The sequence below is a fragment of the Columba livia genome, chromosome 7 (genome assembly GCF_036013475.1).
Source record: "Columba livia isolate bColLiv1 breed racing homer chromosome 7, bColLiv1.pat.W.v2, whole genome shotgun sequence".
Lineage (NCBI taxonomy): Eukaryota > Metazoa > Chordata > Aves > Columbiformes > Columbidae > Columba > Columba livia.
This window is the reverse complement of record NC_088608.1, coordinates 29,867,181-29,879,938: the sequence shown is the minus strand read 5'-3', so window position 1 is coordinate 29,879,938 and position 12,758 is coordinate 29,867,181. Positions and strand designations below refer to the sequence as shown.

The following is a 12,758-nucleotide window of genomic DNA, read 5'->3' as shown; positions in this document are numbered from 1 at the left end:
ATACCAATTATATTTTGTCATGCCATCAATAAGAAAAAAAAATACTTCCTTCAGATACATCAACTTAAATCTAATTCCATAAAAGAGAAGTAATATTTCGCTACCTACAAATCACGCTGCTAAATTTTGAGGTTTCACAATTATACTTCCATATTAAATCACTGGCACAAAAAAACCCTCTACCTCTCAAGTTTTCTCCCGCCCTTGTTGTGGAAGAAACCCATAAAACCAGAACAAATGGACCAAGCCTGTATGTAAGCCTCTATGACACACTTATGAAAAAACATTTCCTTGTATAGCACTGATTGCAGTACTGGACCCAAGAAACTTTTTGCTAGGTGGAAAATGAGATTTTTGGAAGCTTGTTATGCCAACCTATTGCTATTTCTACTGAAATGTGTTACCATGATGTTAAGCACCTATAAAAAAATCCTAAAGTACATAGCAAACCTCCCCATGCAAACAAGCAAACACCAACCCAAACATCCACAAGTAGTATTAAGAAAAATACATTCTAGCTGGTATTTTTATAGTATACCTAGAATTACCTTAAATTATTAAAATAATAATAATAATGAGGTAATTCAGTTGAGGATGTCTCTAATTAAGGTTTGTTGTACTTTTCTTACCAAAGTTGGAAACAGAACAAACAAGCAGTGCCCTACCAATTCTGGGCATTGTCTGGTGATGATAGCTGCTATAAAACTGAGCACATCTCCTAATGTCACATTATTTCATGTCACGCAAATTTCACTGTGATATTTGTCTTTAACCTGGCAGTGTAAAACAGTTAAATCATATTTACAGTTGTGGTGGGGCTTCCCTCTCATGTAAATGCTCTGCAGTCACAGATTTGCTTCCCGATACCCTCATTTTGAAGATTCAGCTCCTCTTTGGTGATGAGCTTTGCCCATGAACTGCCAAAGTTAATTCTCCTCTTGGGGAAATGGAATTATCATTACTCTACACATTATCTTCACTTTAGCTATTGAACAAATACAACTGACAAATTAAAAAAAAAACTCAGTCACCTGGTCATTTCCGCCTGAGTTATAAGTCACAGATAAACAGAGAAAGGTGAAGTACAACACAATGAATGTTGATATTTAAAATGTGTAATTTGCAACATGGTCATTTGATAAGTAGGTAAGCATCCTTGTTACAGTAAGAAAATAACTTTCAAATAGAATCACAGCCTTCAAGAGCTTATTAGACCTGGGCACATGCACCATGCAATACTGCAAAGATTTCTTACTCAGCTACACAAGTTAACTAGACAGTCAAAATTAAATTAAATTAAAACTGACTCCCAGAAATCCCTATATTATGCCTGGGAGCTCTCCAGTCTCACCAGGATTAGGCAAGCACAAAAATGTTTTACAGATATCTCTATTCCACCCTCCCTATTAAAGGCACAGCACAGCACCTTCAGCAATATTGATTTTAAGGACACACTTTCTTTGAAAAAATGAGAAGTACACAATACGATATACTGTTCACTAATCCCATACTTCATTATCAGAACATTTAGCCCAGATATGCAAGAACACACGACTTCCATTCTGTACACACACACAAAGTTGCAATATGACAAGGACAGCAGATATTCTTTTAGTCTTCTCTACTTCCTTCCCCGCAACCCCAGTTTTTGTCTTGTTTTACGAGCCCACACAGAACTCATGGATGGTCTATCTACAAAATCACTGAGCTCTAGACTGCCATCCAGGCAAGAATCGCTATAGATTTCTTGTCCAGGGTAACAGTGAAACCACAGGTTTGCATCTTGGGATAGTGCAGAGAACTAAAGCATAGATAAGTGTGTGTCCTCCAGACTTCTAAAGCTTATGTTATTGCTCCACGTCTTCACTTAGTTAGCTGAAGTTAATACCAATTCAGTCTGGCTCCATGTATCAAAATGTCATTTCCATGTACAGTATGGAATACATTGAGTTACGTGCATATGTTGAAAAGCCAACACACAAAAACAATTTCTTTGCTTTAATGAGAAAGAATAGAAGACACAGACCACTCTCAGTGCAGAGCTTTTAGTATGCAGACAGGAAAGAAATCAAGGAATCCACTACAATGAAATAATTAGGCAAGACTTCGAGAAGAGGAAAATACTTTGAAGTCTCAACTCAAGAAGCTTCAGCCAGAGACACTTTCAGAGAAGCAGTAATTCCTCCTCTTTAGGACAGTAAGCACAGGGAAATTAAGAAAGCCCTAATTCCTTTCTCTTATGGAGGTGCTCTGTATTTTGCCCTCCTCAAAATCTTGTGGTATATTTTATCCATTGAGGTAAGTATCCTACATTAAAGGACTGCCTGAAACAATAGTCTTAGTTTTCATACACAGCTCCAAAGCAAAAGGAAACCAAAAAAACAAGCAGCGTACCAAAATGAAGAGAAATAGCATTGCATGTCCAGGAACTACACACAGTACCTTCTGTCTGAACTGCAAGAGCAATCTCTTGTCACCTCCCCTCCAGCACCAAATTGCCTCAGCCAGGCCCCCAGGATTTCACAGAATCACAGAATCGACTGGGTTGGAAAAGACCTCAGAGATCATCGAGTCCAACCCTTGGTCCAACTCTAGTCCGTTTACTAGATCATGGCACTAAGTGCCATGTCCAATCTCAGTTTAAAAACCTCCAGGGACGGCGAGTCCACTACCTCCCTGGGCAGGCCATTCCAATGCCTGACCACTCTCTCTGTAAAGAATTTTTTTCTAATATCTAGCCTAAATTTCCCCTGGTAGAGTTTAAGCCCATGCCCCCTTGTCCTGTTGCTAACTGCCTGGGAGAAGAGACCAATGCCCAGCTGGCTATAACTTCCCTTCAGGTAGTTATAGAGAGTGATGAGGTCACCTCTAAGCCTCCTCTTCTCTAGACTAAACAACCCCAGCTCCCTCAGCCTCTCCTCATAGGTCTTATGTTCAAGTCCCTTCACCAGTCGTGTTGCTCTTCTCTGGACCTGCTCCAGCACTTCAATGTCTTTCCTGAACTGAGGGGCCCAGAACTGAACACAATACTCCAGGTGTGGCCTCACCAATGCAGAGTACAGGGGAAGGATCACTTCCCTTGTCCTGCTGACCACGCTATTTTTGATACAGGAAAGGATACTGTTGGCCTTCTTGGCCACCTGGGCACACTGTTGGCTCATGTTGAGCTTCCTGTCAAGGGGACAACTGGCCTCTCATTTATGGGGACAACTGGCCTCTGCTTCTCTGAAGTACCCTGAGCGGAGCCCAGGTTAGTTCTTTATTTCCAGGATAGAAGCAGGAGGCAGAAGGATCAACCCCAGATTCAAACAGAAAACAAAGACTACAGACAGACAGAAACAGAGGACACCAAAGTCGAGAGGACAGGAGGTTGTTTTACACTGCATTCTTTCATTCCGCAGTCCTTCACTCACACTAGATATAATATTCCTTCTTTCAGCAGCAGGAATCTCTGCCACAAAGACCAAGATGGAAATGACAGATTTCTTCCCACTAACTCTGACTGCTTGGGGAAATTTAACCCCTTATATAGGGTTGGTACTGTAAATGGTATCTGAAAATCAGATAGCTACCAAACAGCTACTGCTGCATCACCAAAACCAAGCAAGGTATAGTCTCTCCATCACCATAATGATTTTATTTGGTATTCTTTTTTAAAAGACAGTGCTTTGGAGGAGAAAATGCCCTAACCAGGTAATCACAATCTGGGGGAACATCAAAATTTTTGGTTTCATGAACTACATACAAACACATGCTTCGGTAGGGAACTGCTTATGTCATTATCAACATGAACTGTGTTGAGCTGGCATTCATTGTATTAAACCAAATACAAACCAAAAAAGATTTCTAAAAAGGAAAAAAAAAAAAAGAAAAAAGAAAAAACTCTTTCTAGAAGAAAAAAAAAAATCTAGAAGATAAAGTACAGTCTCTTCTACTTCTCATTTTATATTTCCTCCTTCCTATTCGTACAACAACAAATTTCAATTTGACTTTAGAATGTCATGTAACAATAGCTAAGTATACCTACAGTACATACCCACAACAATATATATCAAACCCATACAGCACATGACTGGTAACTATACCCTGAAAAAAGGTGAGAAGCTGTGTATTCTTTCAGCAGTGATTTACGTACGCTGAGAAGACTGATAAGACAGCAAGAGGTTACACTGGGAATTGTTTGATTTTACTGCTGGGGACTAGGAATAGATGTTGTTCTCCTGTTTTATGAGCCAACTGTTTCTACTCACCAGCAACACAACAGAAAAGCTTCTTAGTTTGATGGATAGCCAGCTGAGTTTTGTAGTCATTTTTTAGATTATAATAAGCAAGGTGGGTTTTGGTTGTTCCTTTTTAATATTAGAGTGCACTTGGGAAACAAACTGCCCCAAAGAAAACAGTTATTACTTTACTACCTAAGAAATCATCAAAATTTCAAGAGCTAAAGACCTATGGTTTTTATTCTGCCTAACATACAAATCTGACAAACACGCAATCATTTGGAAACAGATATATTACCCTTTGATTAATCCTGCTATATCTTTTGGTATTTCCATCTGCAAGCAGGCACATTCTATTAAGTCAAATCAGGAAGGACAACTATTTGTGTGGGAAAAGGATGAAGGGGGGAAAAAAGGTATTTCACAGAACTATTTTCTCCATGGTATTATCTACTTCAGCCCCAAGACAAGAAACAGTACCATAATAAAGTAGTCCTTCTACAGACCAGGGACTGTGACTGTTCTCCAGGGGAGAATTTTATACCAAAACCAGAAATGACAGTTTCAAGTAAAAAGAAGTAATATGCAGACTGGGGTTTGGAAAGATGAAGATATTGATATGAAGATAGATATGAAGATATGAAGATATGAAGTGTGTCTGTTGCACAGACAGCTCTTCAGAGTAATACCTGCCATTACCTCTGAAGGTTCACATGTAGTTTTGCTTTTGATGAGAAGCCCAAAAGAGGAGAAAACTCTTCAGTTGCTTACAGCTCCAGCCGAACCTGCGCACGTTCCCTCCTTGTCATTGTGACCTCAGTTGTGACATAGAGTGTTCTCAACCCATGACAGCCACTCAGGAGTCTGTGCCCCTGCTTCCAATTTAGATGATCTGATACCTCCTTCCAAAAAGTAATTCCAGATTAAGGTTGAAAGTGCCATTAAAAACTAAGGAAATTTTTGGATTTGAATTCTAATCCTTGCTTGTACAACTGTGATACAATTATTAAAATATTGGATTTCCTTCCCCTCTGAAACCTTGGGTCTATGTGCCCACAACAGATGATTTCCACACACTCAGAAGCTAATGACCAGTCTAGTCCATTATGTCCATATCCTGCACTGAAGATATAAAGCAATTACTTTCTTTACAAGCAAGTATTTGGTACCTTAGCATGCCATGAGCAGCAGCATCTGGAATGAGAGTTTTGCATGAAATCTACCTACAGTCCGATAGCTGAAGAATGCAACCATGGTAGGAATCAAGTAAGCCCAACAGATTCATAGTCTTTCCTCGAGAAAGTCTAATGTTTAAAATCTGACATTCAATACTATTCATTTTTTAAAATATAAACTCTCTGTGCAATTTCTAAGAAATGGACTACGCTAGCCAAATAAACAGTTTTTCCCTTGAAGGCAAAAGCCAGAGCATATTAGTAATACTGTGATAATTGTTCACTTATCATAAATGATAAATCTCACAATACCAAATGCAACTTTGCCCCTTGTTTGCTTTTTAATAACCCCAATGTACCAGTAGAGAGTCAGGGGAAGAGATCGAACACTCTGTATAGTAAATTGTTCTTCCTAATTAACTCTTCTGTGTAATAGGTAAAGTCAAGTCATATTCAGAGAGGGAAAAGAGACTGAAATTATGTTGGCAAATAAAGTTTAAATAAACTAACATGAAAAAAGAAGGTAGTGTATTCAATTACATAAAATTAGTAAATATACTCCCACACATATGGGGAAAAATGAACATATTATCAAACTAATAGGATTACGCAAAAGAAGCTTCTAATAATAGGCCCATAATTAATCTTTTTCGGTCTTGGGGCTTGCCTATAATCATTCTCCATATGCATAATTTAATTTGGCAAAAAGTAATTCTATTTGAAGGACACATCTTACAACAACCCTCCAATTGTCAGGACTACTTTTCCTAACCTAGTTAGGTTTGGCAGATGATACAGAGTCCACTCCTGTACCATGCTTAGCTTTCTTCTGTTTTGTTTTACTGACAAAAAAGAGGGGCTTTAAAACACAGTTCCCTTGGTATACAAAAGAGATAAAATAGAACTGAGGCGGATTTCTCAGAAAACCTTACGACTCCGAAGAAGTTATCATGATAATTATTTTGCTGGCTTAGGACTCCTTTCTGTACTCCTTACCTATCTTACTTTCTGGGGGTTACCACATGATTTTTGAAAAAAATAAATGCTCTGTTATTGATTCAAATAGCTTCTGTAGCATGAAACACATTATCTGGTATTTCATACTGTGTGTATTCATGCACATATGTGTCTGTGTCTGTATAAAACAACATATATTTTGTTACAAAGTTTTCCTAGGTTTAAGACATGGGTGATCCTTACAACAAAATGGTATTAAAATATCACAAAATTTTAATTTGCTTTACAAGTTTCATGGAGGAATTAAGGCTAAAAAAAAGGAAAAACAGGGAAGAAAGGAAATTCTACTTGCCTCATTATTTAAAATGTATGTAATATAGTGAAAATATTTTCCAGTTATGGAAAAAAGGTCATTTTTCAGCTCCTAAAACTAACTCAAATCTTCACATGGGACTAAGAAAACATTCAGGAAAGTGGTTCTCTCTCTCTTTCTCCACGTTATTTTGTCCAGTTATTTAATTAGGGAATGCCATTGCTGGAATTTGAGACATTCTCTAGCATATATTAATCTTCCAGCTTCCTAAAATGCAATATACTACAAGTGACAACGGAGACCAAGATTCCTATTCTCATAAGGGTAATTACAGTCTTTGAGTTATGAACCACACATGAAAAAGGTAACAGCCTCCAGTCACCTATCAGAAAGACTTCAAACAGCATCACTTCAACGCCTCAAATCTCACGTTTGCTCCTCATTCCCTCACATTCTCAAACTGAACACATACGAAAATTTACCTGTTTGCTCTATTCAAATGTACATAAAAAGCAGATTAATAAGGCATTACAAAAACCCCAAATACAGGTTAACTGAAACTTAATTTCTATGCTATGGGCTACCAAGTTCTTACTAACATTAAAAATAAAAGAGGCATAAAGTTTTAATGAGAGACAACAAAATATTCTGGAATGAAATCTCAATATATTGTGAGCAAATTAGTGAACTTGCTCTAGATCATGGTGTGAAGAGATGAGTTTCTTGGTATTGATTTCTGTCTTTTAATTTATGTTGCTGCTACTGCTACTACAAGTCCCAACTGTTAGTGTTGGGAGGGATGAATTAACACTAATATACCCAGGGATCTGCTTGTCTAACACAGTAAAAGCATTCGAGTCCAAGCCTGCTGCAGAGCACCACACCAGAACCTTGGGGAAAAGGGAATGCAGTGCTCTGCATCAATTGACTGAAATCTAAAAGCTACAATAGCAAATGCGTGTAGCTATAGATCAAAACAGTATACAGAAACTGCCCCAAGTAACAACAGAAAGGAGAACTAATCACTGAAGGGACATAGCAGAGATGCAAGACGCTTCTACCGCTACCAGAGTTTATAAAGAAAAAAATACCAGCCAGAAGAAACGGAAGAGCACTTTAAATAAATGAAGGGGGGAACTGGCATTCTTGAGGGTAAAGGGGTATTTTAACGACTGTTTTTTCATGCGGAAGAATTAATATAAATCCTTGCTACAGCACATGCGAATCCATAAACAGAAGTCATCAGCGATGCAAGATATGGATGCATATTTCACCTTAACAATAAAACCAGTAACGTTGGCTTTATAAAAAACACAGTCTATGGAAAACTGCATCATAAACCCAAAGTCAATGTTTGTAGAGCTGCCAAGGCCCCACTGAAAACAAAGCCCTGTTTGTCCCATAATCTTCCCAGACATCCTCCGCAGAGAATGTGCTGTATCAGAAAGCAAGACCCTGTGCCTTGCAGAACACCTGCTGAATGGGTTCCTGTAATAACATTGTATGTCTTGGTCTGTCCTCAAACTGCGCTGGAGGCTGCAGAGGTGCAAAATCTATTTGCATGCTGTTCACCTCAAATACACACAATACAATTAAGATTTTTATACTACATATATGACTGTGCATATCTAACCTCAAGAAAACATACAGATATGGTTCAAAAGCCCCTGTTTCATCAAATGTTCCTTCAATTCTCCCTGTTACTCACACTTTACAGACATATCATAGCCCTTCCAGGCTGTTATCTGCTTGTACTGTAAGGCAAATCGAAAACAAGACAGAAGTTCTGCAGATTTAATAAGAATGCTTGTAATGTGTCACAAGCTTCAGTGACTCTGGGGATTAGATGTATTTAGAAATGCTATGTAATCTTCAATGTTCTGCAAGTAACCATGGTTTGGGATTAAAATATATAAAAACTTGTCAAGACTCTGGTATACTTAATATCTACTTAGTGACATGTCACTTAGAGAAAAGATTCATTAACCTCAAAATGCTATTGTTTTATTTATTTTTATTTTTTTTTTTTTTGTAGCAGCAGTATGACATGTAAGGCTAAGCTGGTGCTTGCTTTATAAAGAGATTTTCAGAGTCACTGTCTGAACAGATTCAGATCTCAGCAGCCTAAAATTTAGCACAAGGAGGTATCAGAAAAACACGGAAACCATTAAATGGGTTTGCATACTAGAACCTCACAAAACATGACTCTAACCTGAGCTGAGGATGTTTCTACTCTGTAAATAAAGGAGAAGTCCTAAATCAAAATGACTAGGATTGGTCTACCAGCCATCCTTAGGGCACGTCCTTGGATATTGCAGGGAAAAAACTGAAATGAGACAGATATTTGTATGCAAGAATGAGTATTAACTACAGAGCAGGTGCAGTAGTTAATTTTCATAATGTTCTTGGTTATGCAGCAAATATAGCATTGCAAGTTTTATTTCAAGGTAAAATAGATTCTAACAAATTTTGTTTTGACACTAAGTGCCATTCAAACAAGTAAAAGTACCCTCATTTATTTTAATGGCAGCTGGCTTACAAACACACACGCAAATGAGACAATATTACATAAAGGAAAAAAGTCAATCAAACCATGAGCCATAAATAAAATGCTAAATATAGGAATGCTGTGGTCTTCACCATGCCTAAACATCAAAGACAGGCAGCGAATAAACAGAAGAAATAAATAGAGTCAACATACATATGTGTGTCTGTGTTGTATTTACACAGAATGTACTTGTAGTTCCATCAAAAAAACACCTTATGCTGCAAGCAGCTGAAGAAGGGAAAGTGGCAAACTTCCAGGTAACCAAAGCAAGCCCTGCCAAACTTCCAGGTAACCAAAGCAAGCTCATCCCCTCTAGGATTTTTGTTCAAGCAGCTACCTCTGCACAACTGGAGGTTCTGAAGTAAGTTTTTTGTCTTGCACAATTCTTAATTCATCAACTTATTTATTAAAACCACTGATATATACATGCAATAAAAACCAGTATGCCATTGCTCCAGTCAGAAGCTGGACTGAATCCTGTTTTGTCTTCTGCATTCTTATTCTCATTTCCTCAAACATCCTCAGTCTTCAAATGTTGACTGAATCCCAAGGAAACACTCCAGGAGAGGGGAAATTTTCTCCTATTTTCTATCCGTATATTTCCAAGCATTTTTACAATGTCATGTAAATAACAGCATCATTGTATAAAACAGTGTAACTGAAATGTTGTAATTAATTTTGATACCTGCAATCATAACCTGTAATTATCATGTAACTGGAGAACTCTAATCAAGGAACAAAGCCCAATCCCATATTTGATACATTTCGCAGCAAGAGCTCTGTGCTTACACATCTGAATAGGAGAAAATTCTGCAAGCCAGGAGCTTAGCTATACAATGAGTACATTTTTAAAAGTCATTGTAATTAGAGATGCTCAACAAATAGCTCAACTGAATAAAAAGGAAGAGGGAGGAAAAAGTGTTTTTTCCTGGTCTTCAGAGAAATAGAAAGCTTTTGACATTTTCACACCTTCTAACTGGAATTGTGGTATAACTACATGAAATGCATTGCAGACATTACAGAGAAGTCATTCATAAACCTGCCTCAGATGCATTCAGCTGTCTCCAACAAATCAGCCAGGTCAACTTTTGATGCTATAATAATAATATTTGTTTGGAATATCATAGCAATATTGCAGCAACAAAGTTAAATGAATGAGAGAAAGCCTCTGTAAGAGAGGAAAATGATCACACTTAATAATGCATTAAATAAAAAAATAAATAAAAAACTTGCACTCATTTTCTCACACCCACACCTTCGCAAGCACAGTCTGTCCATTGCCACCTACACTACCTGGGAGAAGAAGAGACACCAGCTACCAACACTTCATGTCTCCAGGGCTGTTCTTACAAAGGGGACCATGTGGTTGCCCTTTTCATACCATTTAGGAGTTGACAGGGATTCTGACCTTTAGACTCACTGTTCTGTTCTGTTCCTAAAGGAATAAGACAATGTCAGTTATTTACTCTGTTTTGTATCTTTATTTGGATGTGTGATGGTTGCAGTCCTTTATCTTCCCTTTGTCATTTCCTAGCAGCTTCTGTCTGTCCATTATTTCACTGTCTGTTGTTTGCCCAATCTCAAGATCCTAAAAACCTTTATGTAACTGTGCTGTGATCTTTCTGCTCTAGGTGCCATAAAAACTTGCCTCATATACCCTTATTTTGTTGTTTCTTCTGGTGCTTCCACAGCCTTCCCTTCCTATTTATATTTAATTCATTCAAATCTTATCATTTCTATTACAGATCTCTATGATGTCTTTTCACAAGGGCCCAAAACTCAAACTCTGCACTATACTTTTTTTTGCTAGATTAAGCAATTCCTATTTGCAGAGTCAGATCAAAGAAAAACTGATTCTCTCTCGATCCATCCACAGAATTAGAGCCTACAAAATCATCTGCATACTTTTAATTACACAAGCTACAGAGTGTTTTTTTGTTTGTTTGTTTATTTGTTTTGTTTTTAAATTTCACAAGACAGAACAATGGCAAAAGAAAACCTGCAGGTGTAACCAAGTTCACTTCTACACAAACAAGAACTCAATTTGTTCTAGCAATTGGGTGGTTTGTGCTACAATGAACTTTCCCATTTTTCTCCTGTTCTGTGACGTTGTAATTATCTTTAGGGATATTAATGTAAAACTGGAATTTTATCCTCTGAATAATTCACAGGTTGGCAAAGTTTAAATACATACAAACAACACGCTTATCATTAACACCAGTTAGACAGAAGAGAACAAGAAGGAGCCTGAGAAGATTACATGCTGCTATTTCACCATGTCATGCAATCAAGATTAGCAAGGACTCTCAATGCACTCACCTACATGTCCCAAACAGCTGATCTCATACAGGTCAGGCATAGACTGATTTCAAAAAAAGACCAGTGAGGAAATTCCAAGGATACCACATACAGTGCTCTGTGCAGCGACCTGAAAGCAAGTGTGGAAGAAGCAGATCAAAGCTGACATGTTGATATTGATCAAAATGGAAAGGATCAAGCATTAGATGAACCTGTTCACAAAGATGAGTTGACTGAAAATAATTGGTACAAGCTCCAGTTATTACAACTGTACTTAAAATAATAAAACTTACATAAAAAATACAAAATATCCAAATAGTTGCATCACAACCTACTAAAAAACCCTCAGTCTAAAACGTGAGAATGCCATGGATTTGATGTATGCCATACGTCAATCATGGACAATCCAGTACCTCTATACTTGTCTTCAAAACACTTAACACTTCAGTATACACTGTTAACCTCAAAAAAACATTTTTTTTTCAAACCACAGGCAAAAGAACTTCTCCTCCAATAAAAACCAAGCAAGTGGATTAAGGGCAAAGAAATCTTTACAGCAATCCCACTTCATACGTGTCCTGGGAATCTGATGAACAGACAGAGGAAACAGCTTATTACTACAAGTGCCACAGATTGAAGAAAAACGGATCATTTTTAGAATTCTCTATGTAACCATTTCTCCCAGTGAATACAGCCCAAAACATCATGAAAAAATTTCTACTACATCCAAAGGAGGGATTAAACAGTAACAAATTTTTAATAACATGCTGCCTGGAATGCTAATTATGACGTTCCTTTTATGAATATTTGATTTTCTATTGAGTCTTATGTCCTTGAGCTAAAGCCCGTGACTTCTATCAATATTAATGACAATTATGCATTCAGATCCACAGAGATCAAAGTAGCTACCCAGAGGTCTTAATATGCCCAGTCTTGTTTAACTATATTGATTTTCAACTTAATTTTTAGCTGGTGCTATATGACAAGGATACTGAGAACATTCAAGTTTTCAGGCCTTTTTAAAGGGCGCAAGTGATGATTATAATGATGGTAGTTCTTAATAACATCTAACATGAGTTAAAAGGTTAATCAATTTGAAAACAATTTTAAACTTCTGTTCTTACAAGATATCAAACTTACAAACTTATGAGAAAAAGGTCCTGCAGAAACTGTTGACCTTCAAGGTAAACATGGACCAAGATGGGAACCAGGAGTGCTGACAAAAACTCTTCCAGGGCAGGGAGACA

General features: G+C 37.5%; 1 long non-coding RNA gene across 1 annotated transcript in view; it reads right to left on the bottom strand.

The window, feature by feature from the left end:
* Positions 1-5,022, bottom strand: part of LOC110358249 (uncharacterized) — a 37,220-nt gene extending 32,198 nt beyond the window's left edge. Inside the window, exon 1 of the long non-coding RNA XR_002412510.2 lies at positions 4,920-5,022. This is a non-coding gene — a long non-coding RNA (uncharacterized LOC110358249). The remainder of the gene's footprint in view (positions 1-4,919) is intronic.
* Between the last annotated feature and the right edge of the window lie 7,736 nt (positions 5,023-12,758).